Source organism: Lithobates pipiens, unplaced genomic scaffold, assembly GCF_037356315.1.
Source record: "Lithobates pipiens isolate NorthernLeopardFrog02 unplaced genomic scaffold, aLitPip1_a1.2 Scaffold_19, whole genome shotgun sequence".
Lineage (NCBI taxonomy): Eukaryota > Metazoa > Chordata > Amphibia > Anura > Ranidae > Lithobates > Lithobates pipiens.
This window is the reverse complement of record NW_027507764.1, coordinates 442,373,487-442,387,461: the sequence shown is the minus strand read 5'-3', so window position 1 is coordinate 442,387,461 and position 13,975 is coordinate 442,373,487.

The window sequence follows — 13,975 nt, the reverse complement described above, 5'->3', positions numbered from 1 at the left end:
GCTGGAGCTGCAATACCCAGAAGAAACACCAAGGGAACATGTCAGCTCCCTCGGCGTGGATTGGGCCAGATGTCGGGGCCTCGTTCTAAGGTAAGTATTTCATAATGAGCTAGTATGCGGTGCATACTAGCTCATTATGCCTTTTCCTTTGCAGGTGAGTAAAAAAAAACTTCAACGGGTATACAACCGCTTTAAGAAACTGTCTATCACTATACATTGCTAGGACACAGGCAGCTATTTCAGCCTAGCATCCTTCATTGCTGGGACACAGGCAGCTTCTGAAGGAAGCTGTTTAACATCATTCTGTTGCTAGGATGTAGATTTTTCTTGTACTCCAATAGTGCACATTTGTGCTGTATGCATACAAGATCTTTAGATGCATATAAATAAACATATATAAAATATATATTTATTTATTTATTACAGATCTGAGCGCATTTGAATACAGTAGACCAGCAAGCAGATCTATTAAAAAAAAGTTTACTTGTAAAAACCCTACATTTTTCTCGTTCAATGTTTTTATTAAGGTTTTTCATGAGAAGTACATATTAATCAGTAGGCTTATACATGGGAAACAGTCAAAAATATGAATAATAAAAATGAATATAGATGTCACTGTATGATTAACAAGACTCATATCCGAAAAAAAAGACTTATAATAAGGTATATCAACTTAAAGAGCCAGAATTGGAAGTCTTAAAGTGTTGGCATATTTAATGAAACATGCCTCCAGACCACCCATCCACCCCTAATGGGCGCAAACTGTGGATGGGTGGGGGCACAACTTTATAAACCAGGAATATTAATGCCAAAATTATATTATATATTGTAAAAAACATAAAGAGGTCTAGGTATTCAAATCATAAATTACAAATGGCAATTATATTAGATCAAAAAGATAAGAGTAAGAAAAATATCAGAGAAATAATAAAAAAAAGAAAGTGCTTGTCAATCTCAAACTAAGGAACTATATAAGTAAGTATAAAGATTCCCTTATCCATATACATAAAAATAGGAAGAAGAAGAGGGAAAGGGAAAAGAAAGAAAAAGGAGGGTCTCCCATGGCGGTAGCGTGGCCCATGCCCAGGAAATTATTGCGGCAACAACAATGAATAATCAAAGTCGTGGAGTAAATGATGTTTAAGCCAAGGCTTCCAGATTTTGTTGATTTTTACCGATATTATCATCTTCTATTGCCGTCATTTTGGCAAATAGGAGGGCCTTCAACATCCTATGTTTGGCTTCAGTCACAATTAAGGTGGGAGATTTCAATGCCTTTGCTATAGTTTGTTTGGCTGCGGTTGTAAGATTAATGAGAAGTTGAAATTGAGTACGGGTGAAATTGGTTTAAGATTTAGAAGAGCCACAGATGGGTCTGGGAGTATAGAGATTTCCAAGGCTTTAGAAGCCAAATAAACTATCTTTACCAACCCTACATTTTTCATGCTTGTGTCATAAATGTTTTGCTTTTCTGGATGTACAGTTTCTCACATTTCCAACAATTTACAGCTGTCATTAGGATTTGTTTTACAAACCTTGTGGAAATCAAAGAAGTTTCTTGTTTTCTACCAACAAGGTCTATCTTTTTTTTCTCTATTAGATGTGGAATCTATCTGCTAGTTGTTAATATGTACTTACTTTTCCAAGAAAGCTATGATAAACACACAAGGTTGGCATGAAACTGAAAGGAAGAGCATGAAGGAAAAGCACAGCAGTTGTCTGCAACTCTTTTTTAATATTTTCTTTGTATGTTACTAACATTAATAGAAGGGTTAGTGATTACTTGGGACCAGAAAAATAAAAGATCTGTCAAGAAAGATAAAATTATTATTATTATTATTATTTATCCATAATAAATACAATAAGCTGTTTTCATTAAAATATACCCTTGCACAAATGTAGGAACGATCTTTAGTGAAAGCTACTATAAATACTTCACAGAAAAAGGTAATTCTATATGTCCAGTTCTTATCAAATCTATTATTTAGGACATCATTCATTTATGACCTTGTAGCTGTCTACAGTATGTAGCCAGAAGGATTTAGCAGACAGATACAAATATACTGAGTCATTTATCCAAAGTTTTTGCTTGTTTGAAGCTTAAAAACAGCAAGTTCCTGGATGTACATATCCACAGGGAATTTAAAAATCCTCTTGTAGGCCTCCACCTACAAATCTTGAAATGATAAGTTTTTCAAATCGGGCTAAAGTACAGCCGTGGCCAAAAGTTTGGGGAATGACACAAACATGAATTTTCACAAAGTCTGCTGCTTCAGCTTTTTTAGACAATTACATTAAGTTTATGCAAAGATTCAATATTTGCAGTGTTGACCCTTTTTCTTTTTCAAGACCTCTGCAATTCGCCCTGGCATACTGTCAATCAACTTCTGGGCCACATCCTGACTGATGACAGCCCATTCATGCATGGATTCAGTGCTTGGGGTTTTTGTTCACCCAACTCTTGAGGATTGACAACAAGTTATCAATGGGGTTAAGGTCTGTGGAGTTTCATGGCCATGGACCCACAATTTTGATCTTTTGTTCCCCAAGTCAGTTAGTTATCACTTTTGCCTTATGGAAAGGTGCTCCATCATGCTGGAATAGTCATTGTTTGTCACCACACTGTTCTTGGATGGTTGGAATAAATTGCTCTTGAAGTATGTTTTTGTACCATTCTTTATTCATGGCTGTAATCTTAGGCAAAATTGTGTGTAAGCCCAGTCCCTTGGCTGACAAGCAACCCCACACATGAATGGTCTCAGGTTGTTTTACTGTTGGCATGACACAGGACTGATGGTAGCGCGCACCTTTTCTCCTCCGGACAAGGTTTTTTCTGGGTCCCCAAACAATCGGAAAGGGCATTCATCAGAGAAAATGACTTTACCCCAGGCCTCAGCAGTCCAATCTCTGTACCTTTTGCAGAATATCAGTCTGTCTCTGATGTTTTTCCTGGAGAGAAGTGACTTATTTGCTGCCCTTCTTGACACCAGACCATCCTACAAAAGTCTTCACCTCACTGTGCATGCAGACACACTCACACCTGCCCACTGCCATTCCTGAACAAGCTCTGCACTAGTGGTGCCCCCATCAAGCAGCTAAACTGTAGGGAATAGTCCTGACGCTTGCATGATTTTCTTGGGTGTCCTGAAGCCTTCTTCACAAATGCAGTGGACATTTTTTATGGGATTAAGTTCATTTTCAAGGCAAAGAGGTATTCTGCAATTATTTGCAATTCATCTGATCACACTTCATAACATTCTGGAGTATATGCAAATTGCCATCAAACAAACTGAGGCAGGAGGCTTTGTGAAAATGTATATTTGTGTCATTTTCAAAACCTTTGGCCAGGACTGTAGTGATATGTAGGGATGAGCTTTGGGGTCGGGCTGAATATGAGTTCAACTCAAACTTTCAGCGGATCCAGCCTGTTTGCAGTTTGCTGAAATGATGAACAAACTGGTTCACCTGCCCGTATCCCTCCACTCACAAATCTTGACATTATAGATAAACTCCTAGTTTTCTGAATCTAGCTAAAGTGATGATATATAGGGTTGAGCTTCAAGTTTGGGTTAAACATGAGTTTAACACAAACCCATCCTATTTGGAGTTCAACCTACCTGAACTCTTTACTCATATTTGTTAACAAACATCAGCTGATAGACTGGCATTTTGCTGTGGTAGAACTTGCACTGAAAATAACAGATTCCTACCAGCTTCAGTTTGTGAACAGACTGGCCAGGAAGGATCCTGGCAACATTATTGAACAAATATGGTCATGACCATAACTGATCAATGATATTACTCAGCATCCTGGGTCAGTTTGTTTACATACAGCAGCTTGTTAGGATCTGTCATTTGTGAGGGGAGTAGCAGTGTGGTTCTACATCGCTGGGCAACATGATTAAGGTTGAATTTACATGACGGGACACTGTTTGTTTATTTTTTCTAGTAATGGACATTTATTATTTTGGGGGACATGATGTGGGGATGACACACTTTTCCCCATCAACATAGGGACAAGCTTCGCTTCTCCCCACAAGGGCATGTGGCTTGCTATGGATGGAGAATAGGCGCATGCTTGTTGCCCTCCATCTTTTCTTACCCACCCAAGTTACATGCCTGGAAAAGGGTATTTTTTTTATTTTTAGGGGGGGGGGTCCATGACAATATTTTTTCTTAAAGGAAAGTACACATTGTTTACAAAAAAATGTCCCTTTAATGAAAAATAAAAACTTTACGGATCCCTAGGAAGATTTAAAACACCCAAATACCCAGGCATGCAGCCTGGATGGCTAAGAAAGGAGGGAAGCAGCTGGATTGTACCTTCTCTTCCTTAACCATACCATGCCACATGTCTTGATAATTGGAGAAAAAAGGGCCTCATCCCCACATTTCATGTCCCAAAATGATGTGGGACTCTGCATAGGGGGGGGGGGGGTCTAATCAGAGTCTGAAAGCACCCTTTGAATTAAATGACAAACGGATAGCAGCGCGGGATCCTCATAACCATTTATTCAACAAGAAAAATAGTACACTTACATAATAAATTCTTGATAGTCAGCATGGAAACTGAATAGGAGCACTGCAGGGCTGTCAGCATGTATCAGCAGTACAAAGGCTTGTGGAGTAAAAAGCTGTCAGGGTGGAATTGCATTGGTGTGTATATCTCTCTCTCTCTGCCTGCGCACAGAGCCTGGGTTGGGCAGCTGTTAAAAGTCCCACCAATGTTCAGCATTCTGCACTGGGATGCCTGCCCTGTGGTGGATAGTGGGGAGTTGTAATGCTAATGCTGTTTCAAAGGAACCTTCCTCCTTTTTACATCCTCCACTACTCCTGTAGCAAGTGAGGGATCCTGGCCAGCTTGTTTAGGTCAAAAAACTGAATGGGATTCTATTAGATTGTTAGGTCATCTGGAATCCCTAGCCATTTTGCTAACAAACAAAGCCAAACCAGCCAGGGGGCAGTCTCTTACAGGCTGTACCACTACTACTGTGCTAATACTAGAACTTCAGATGTATGCTAGTAAGCTGCAGTAGTATTAATTCTACAACCAGCTGGTTTTGTTTATGTTTGCAAATACAATGGGCTAGGGATCCTGGTTGATCTCATGTATTTAATATGGTCCTAATCATATTTGGTCAATGATGTCACTTAGCATTCCTTGGCCTTGACACACAGCAGCCATCCAAAATCTACAATTTGTAAAAGGAAAAGCATTTTACCATAGTCAGCAGACCATCATGATTACAGATTTACAGTGCCTTAAAATAATATTCATAGAAATAAAATTTTCCACATTTTGTCATGTTACAATCAAAAACGTAAATGTATTTTATTGGTATTTTATGTGATAGACCAAAACAAAGTAGCACATAATTGTGAAGTGAAAAGAAAATGATAAATGGTTTTCAATTTCTTCTTACAAATAAAAATGTGAAAAGTGTTTTGTATTCAGCTCCCCTGAATCAATACTTTGTAGAATCACCTTTTGCTGCAATTACAGCTGCGAGTCTTTTTGGGTATGTCTCTACCAGCTTTGCACATCTAGAGAGGATTTAGGTGTGGACTTTGACTGGGCCATTCTAACATATGAATATGCATTGGTCTAAACCATTCCATTGTAACTCTAGTTGTATGTTTAGAGTCATTGTACTGCTGGAGGGTGGACCTCCACCGCAGTCTCAAATCTTTTGCAGACTCTAATAGGTTTTCTTCTAATGACGCGTACACAAGAGCGGAATGCCCGACAGAAATAGTCCAACGGAAGCTTTTCATTGTCAATTCCAATTGTGTGTATGCCTCATCTGACTTTTTTTTTTTCCAGAAATTCTGATGGACCAAGAACTAGAACATGTTTTAAATATTTCCGACGGAACCATTTCCTATCTGGAAAACTGCTGGTCTGTATGCTGTTCCAATGGACCAAAAATGGCGCATGCTCTGAAGCAAGTACAAGACGGAAGCTATTGGCTAGTGGCTATTGAACTTCCTTTTTCTAGTCCCGTCATACGTGTTCTATGTCACCGCATTCTTGACGATTGGACTTTGGTGTAATCATGTGTATGCAAGAGAGTTTCAGCAGAACTCAGTCGGAAAAACCTTCAGAGTTTATTCCAACGGGAAAACCGGTCATGTGTACACGGCATTAGATTGCCCTGTATTTGGCTTCATCCATCTTTCCATCAACAATGACCAGCTTCCCTGTCCCTGCTAAAGAAAAGAATCCCCACACATGATGCTGCAACCACCATGTATCACAGTGGGGATGATGTGTTCAGGGTGATGTGCAGTGTTCATTTTCTACCACACATAGCATTTTGCTTTTAGGCCAAAAAGTTCAATTTTGTCTCATATGACCAGAGCATCTTTTTCCACATGCTTGCTGTACCCCCCACATGGCTTCTCGCAAACTGCAAAGAGACTTCTTATGGCTTTCTTTCAACAATGGCTTTCTTCTTGTCACTCTTCCATAAAGGCAAGATTTGTGCATGCCTAATAGTTGACCTGTGGACATATTCTTCCACCTGAACTGTGGATCTCTGCAACTCCTCCAGAGTTACCATGGGCCTCTTGGCTGCTTCTCTGATTAACCGCTTGTGGACCAGCCACTGCAGTTTTACTGCGGCAGGCTGGCTCCGCTGCGTAAAATCACGTTATATTATGTGACCTCACGAGGCTTGCATAGCAGGTGCCCACCGCAAGATCCGTGAGTCCAACCGTTGGTCCCACGTACTTGATGTCTGCGGGGATACTCGCAATCGTCTCACGGAGAGCAAGAATGGGAAATGCTAATGTAAACAAGCATTTCCCCGTTCTTCCTAGTGACAGTACATGGATTACAGCTCCCTGTAATTGGGAGCGGTTATCAGTGTTGTGTCACAGCTAGCCCATCCCCTCTACAGTTAGACTCACTCCCTAGGACACATTTAACCCCTGCATCGCCTCTCCTGGTTAACCCCTTCACTGCCAGTGCCATTTTTACAGTAATCAATGCAATTTTATAGCATGTATTAACCGCTGTATTAATGCCAATGATCCCAAAATTGTCCGATGTGTCTGCCATAATGTCGCAGTCACAATAAAAATTGCTGATCTCCGCCACTACTATTAAAAAATATATATATTTTGTAGACACTATAACTTTTGCGCAAACCAATCAATAAACGCTTATTGCGATCTTTTGTACCAAAAATATGTAGAAGAATATATATCGGCCTAAACTGAGGGAAAAAAATATATATATTTTTGGGGATATTTATTATAGCAAAAAGTAAAAAATATTGTTTTTTTTTTCAAAATTGACACTTTTTTTGTTTATAGTGCAAAAAATAAAAAACACATAGGTAATCAAATACCACCAAAAGAAAGCTCTATTTGTCGGAAAAAAGGACATACATTTTATTTGGGAGCCACATCGCACAACCGCGCAATTGTCAGTTAAAGCAAAGCAGTGCCAAATCGCAAAAAGTGCTGTGGTCTTTGGCCAGCCAAATCCTTTGGCGCTGAAGTGGTTAATGCTCTCCTTGCCCTGCCTGTCAGTTTAGATGGGTGGCCATGTCTTGGTAGGTTTGCAGTTGTGCCATACTCTTTCCATTTTTGGATGATGGATAAAACAGTACTCTGTGATATGTTCAAAGCTTGGGATATTTTTGTATAACCTAACCCTGCTTTAAATTTCTTCACAATTTTATCTCTGACCTATCTGGTGTGTTCCTTGGCCTTCATGATGATGTTTGTTTAATAAAGGTTCTCTAACAAACCTCCGATGACTTCACAGAACAGCTGTACTTATACTGATTAAATTACACACAGGTAGACTCTATTTGCTAATTAGGTGACTTCTAAAGGCAATTGGTTCCACTAGATTTTACTTAGGGGTATCAGAGTAAAGGGGGCTGAATACAAATGCACGCCATACTTTTCATATATTTATTTGTAAAAAAAATTTAAACCCATTTATCATTTTCCCTTTAACTTCACAATTATGTGCCACTTTGTGTTGGTCTATCACATACAATCTCAATAAAATACATTTTTGATTTTGGTTGTAGCATGACAAAATGTGGAAAATTTCAAGGGGTGTGAATAGTTTTTAAAGGTGCATCACTGGACAACGTGATTGATATAGAACATCGGGGACATTTTTTATTTTTATTTTTTTTTCTAATTAACTTTTTTCATGGTGTGGGTATTTTTGTTTGCTATTTAAATTTTTTTGTGAATGAGGTACAAGGGGTACTATGTACCCCATACTCAATAGTACGTCTAGGGGAGAAGATTTCTGGGGGGCCCCTTGTTCTAAAGGAATCCCTCAGATTACATTAACCTCCCTGCAGGACCACACATCTCTTTTGGGGGACAAAATATAGGGATGAGGTCCTTTTCCACATTAACATGAGGACAAGGTGCCTTGAAAAGGGGGAGAATTTGCTGCCCCACTTTGCAAAGTATTCTACCTAATTTTTATTTTTTTCAAAAGGACAGTACACATTGTTTAGAACAATGTGTACTGCTAGTTTAGTAATGACCCAAAAAAGCATGTGGCCCTCTTAAAGATTTATAAAAGACCCTTATCCAGGCATCAAGACACATTGAACAGGAAAGGGGGGCAGTAACAAGGGCCTCATCCCTGCATCCTGTACTCCAAAAAGGATGTAGAGAGGACTTATCAAAATTAAGAAGCCCCTTATTGAATCAGGGGAACACCTTTATTCGCTTTCCCTCCCAAGGTGTAGCATGGAGTACATAATACTTCTTTTCACATATTGACGCTAAAATGTAAATAGAAAATAAAAGCACCAACACTGTGAAAATGCCCTTTATTCAAAGGAAATAAAAAGTCTCCCCATGTGCTGTAAATCCAAAGTCAATCATATTGAGCAACCTAGAAATGAAGATCCACGTCAATCATAATGACCCACTTCCAGAAAAGTTTGACACACTGCTCTGCGATGTTCATCAGCCACTACTTCTATTGCAACTGATGGATCCCTGGCTGGCTTCTGTATGTAAACAAATGGGCTGGGAATGTTGGGTGATATCATTGACCAAATATTGTCATGACCAAATGGTCAATGGCATCACACATGATACCTGGTCCATTTGACTACATATGTCATTTAGCGGTGTTATTGCTTGCTTCTTAACCAACTTGCCATCCCACCCACAGTAAATTTACTGTGGGTGGATGACACAGCTAGGCACACTCATGTACATGTACATTGCCGGTTGTTGGGCACGCAACACATGCTCCCACGACCGAGGTGTCCACCGAACACAGTGGATTGTGGCTCCAGGTACCCGGCTGCTAGGATATCACATGATCGCTATGCGATCACATGATCGCAATGTAAACACAACTGCCATGAATAGGTTTCATTCATAACAGCTGTGCTTAGTATTGGGATGTTGTGATTGACCCACAACTATCACATGGTACCTGGGCCAATTACATCCCCCTGTACTATGTGGTAGTTGTGGGCTAATCACATCACATAATAGTAATCACAGCTGTTATGAATGTAACCCATCCATGGCAGTTCAAAACTCAAAGTGTAAAAAAAAAAAAACACATTTAAAAAATGTAACAAAATTGAATAAAAATTATTTACCGTAATCTTTTTTTACTTCCTGTATACCTGATCACCGCAACACCAGTCATATGATACTGTACTGCACTAGTGACAGTAATGCGACTGGACTTTCCGGCATAAAAGGTCTGACGGTCTTCCTGACAGACTTTCAACGGAGTTACCCCGGACTTCCGAATGAACGTACTTGGCAAAACACGAATGGACTAAAGTCTGTTCTAAAGTCTGTTTGTTTTGAACATGATGGCGTACGACGGGACTAGAAAAGGAAGTTCAATAGCCAGTGGCCAATAGCTGCCTTTGCGTCGTATTTGGCCCTTTGGACCAGCATACAGAGGAACGGTTTTCCGGATAGGAATTGAGTCCGTTGGACAGTTTTGAAACATGTTCTATATCTAGGTCTGTCTGAATTTTTTAAAGAAAACGATTGGACTATACCACACACAATCGGACTATCCGATGGAATGATTCTGTCGGACCTATTCTGCCGGAAAGTCCGGTCGTGTGTACGTGGCATAAGAAAAAAAATGTTCAAAAAAATGTATTTAATTTCTTAATTTTCCAAAAAATTGAGACAAAAAATTACAACTTTAAAAAACTCACTATGCCTCTTACTAAATTCAATAGATGGTCTTTTTTCCAAAATAGTAATTTGGGGGGTATTTGTACTATTCTGGCATTTTAAGGTCCTCGATAAAGTGAGATTGGCCATCAGTACAACAGGACTGATCAATTTTCAAATATACAGTATCTCACAAAAGTGAGTACACCCCTCACATTTTTGTAAATATTTTATTATATCTTTTCATGTGACAACACTGAAGAAATTACACTTTGCTACAATGTAAAGTAGTTAGTGTACAGCTTGTATAATAGTGTAAACTTGCTGTCCCCTCGAAATAACTTGACACACAGCCATTAATGTTTAAACCGCTGGCAACAAAATGTGAGGGGGTGTACTTAATTTTGTGAGATACTGTACTTACCCAAGTTTGTAGATGCTATAACTTTCACACAAACTAATTAATATACACTTATTGGGATTTTTTTACCAAAGACATGTAGCAGAATACATTTCGGCCTATATTTATGAAGAATTTTGATTTTATTGGATATGTTTTATAAAAGAAAGTATACTCTTTTTTTTTTAACGTTAGTCCTTTTTTGTTTATATAGCAAAAAAAACAAAAAACTGTGGTGACCAAATACCACCAAAAGTGAGCTTCATTAGTTGAAAAGAAATTATACCCTGTTTCCCCGAAAATAAGATGTAATAAGGGGTGTGATTGTCGGTGATGGCTGCAATATAAGCCCTACCCCCCAAATAAGCCCTACCCTGTTTCCCCAAAAATAAGCCCTACCCTGAAAATAAGACCAACAAGGACTTTAACTACAGCTTATTTGGGGGGTAGCGCTTATATTGCAGCCATCGCCGACAATCACGCTAGGTCTTATTTTCGGGAAAACAAGGTATAAATTTAATTTACATACAGTGTTACATCCCCGCGCAATTGCTAGTTAAAGTAGCACACTGCTGAATAGAAAAAATGGTCTGGTCATGAAGGGAGTAAAACCTTCTGGATGTCAAGTGGTTAATGCCACATGTCCTGCTGATGTTTGTAAACAATGTCACTTGCAGGTTTAGGACATTCCCAAAGCATGTCAAATTAAATAATTAAAAAAATGTTTGCATGGGTACATGGCAGTGCACAGTTGCCATTTTTAACAAAAGTTTGCAAATTCATCTTAACAAGGTCAGTAAAAATAATCATATTTGTCTCCTATAGACCTCTACAAGTTTGGCATTATGTTTGGGGAAAGTTTTTGGGGTTTGACAAACCTCCTGTGAATCAAAGCATTCTGGGTTCACTCATCTCTAGCTATAATACTTTGTGTTTAAAGCCAAACTTAAACTTTCTGTCACTTTAAAATAGTTTATTTGGACCAACCCACTGTCATCATTGTAGAAAACTGTTTGTAGCATAAGCCACATATAGAAATACAGTGCTGTGTTCGGGCAGTGAGACTACTCTTCTCCCCACAAAATCCAGTTGGACTAAGCACTACTCAGCCATTCACATAAAACGTTATATTTCATGAACGAGTACAAGGTTTCTTCTGAGGTCAAGATCATTACATAATCCTCCTACCTTTCCCCCTCAGCCAACTATAGGAAGCCTTGTATTTATTCTGAAAATATAAAGCTTTATGTTAGTGGCTGAGCAGCAAATCAGCCCGACTTGATTTTGTTCCATGTCTTGCTGCCACTACAGAGTGCTGTATGTTGTATGTACTTGATTCTACATTCTACATACAGTTTATACAGCACAGCAATTAGTAAAGGAAACAGATTCTTAGCATTAGCTTGGCCCAGACAAACTATTTTTAACCATTTAAGGCCAGGCCTCTTTTTGACACTTGTTGTTTACAAGTTAAAATCATTTTATTTTGCTAGAAAATTACTTAGAACTCCCAAATATTATATAGATATATTTTGTTGAGACACCCTAAAGAATAAAATGGTGGTCATTGCAATAATTTATGTCACACAGCGGTCTTACAAGCGCAATGGTTTTGGAAAAAATACACTTTTTTGAGTTAAAAAATAAAACAGTAAAGTTAGCCCGATTTTTTTTAATGTTACGCCAAGTAAATTGATACTCAACATGTCAGGCTTCAAAATTGCGTCCGCTCGTGGAATGGAGGAAAACTTTGGCACTTAAAAAATCTCCATTGGCGACGTTTAGAAATGTCTACAAGTTACCAGTTTTTAGTTGCAGAGGAGATCTAGTGATAGAATTATTTCTCTTGCTCTAAAAATCGCAGTGATGCCTCACATGTTTGGTTTAAACACCATCTTCATATGCGGGCGCGACTTATGTATGCGCTCGTTTCTGTGCTTGAAATCTGCAGAATGGGGCGCTTTCAAATTTTAATTTTTTTTTCTTATTTATTTTACATTTGATTTTTGATTTTTCACTGCCCTTTTAAAGAAAAATATGGGACACTTTTATTCCTATTGTAAACATCCCTTGTAATAAAAAAAAAGCATGACAGGAACACTTAAATGTGAGATCTGGGGTAAAAAAAAACCTCATGGCTCAAATTTACACAAAAATGCATTTTTTCTAATTAAATGTCATCTAAGAAAAAATAAATAAAAATTCCCCTTTAAGAGCACTGGGCGGAAGTGACATTTGACATTGCTTCCACCCTCAAATGCTATTGAGACGAGTGGGGACCATCTTTCCTTCACTCGGCATACAGGCAGTGAGGGGATCGGTAGCTCCAGTTAGCAGGGACGACTAGAGCGTGGCGAAAGGGGGGTCCCTCACCGATGAAAATGATCTTGCGGCAAATGTGCCGCAGAGACCACTTTCATCTTAAAGAGAAATGCACGCTTTTCCTGAAAATACCACGGTTATGGCAGATAGCTGCTGCCATAACAATGGTATTTAGTGTCAAAGTACTGATGTATGGGTACAGCAATTTTACGTGAAGTGGTTAAGTGACAGAAAGCTGGAGTTAGGCTGTAAAGAAGCCATAGACATACAGTATATAACATTCATTCAGTTATGTGTACTTTAGAACATCATTTAAATATTTATACACAGTGATATGGGTTGATATTAGCCTTCTATAATTCTTACCGTGGTTTGAACTTAAACTAGAAATCTGAGAGCTGGCACTCTAAGCATATTAAGACTTTATGTTTATAGGAGGGTTAGAGCAGGAGGATGACCTCATCAGTGTGCCTCAGGCTGGGGTGGGCCCTGGACCAACTTAACTGCAGTGTAGTCTTCTGGAGAGGTCCATAATTTGCCTGTGGCTGTTTTTCAGGGTGGCTATATCATAAGTCTGAGTGAACAGAATTAAAAATACTTTGAAAGTTTAAACAGCTCAATTATAAGTAATGTAATTCTGTGTTTAGCTATTTTTTTTGAAGTTCATTAAAAAAAAGGGGAGAAATTGTTACTGTTGTAGACCATGAACCATTATTTCCAGATAGCCAGGTGGATCACACCTTTTTACAATTAAGCAATACAAAAAGATGTCTGTCCTCTCTCTACCCCATCTATCTGAGATTATCAGTCTGCTCTCCCCTCCTATCAGTATGCTCCTTGTCAATACAGTTACAATTCAACACAGTCCTGCCCTTCTCTATCCCAATCTGGTGAGTGCTGGTGCACAATGGAATTGCAAAAGGCTAATACCAAATTCAGGAACTACACTAGTTTAACAATAAAAATAATAATAATATAATAATAACAATCATTTATAAATACAGAGATGGATTGATGTGTGCCTTTTATACCTTCCTGGAGCAAAACAATTATACATATTTAATGAAAAGTGCCTATTATTATTATTATTATTAATAATAA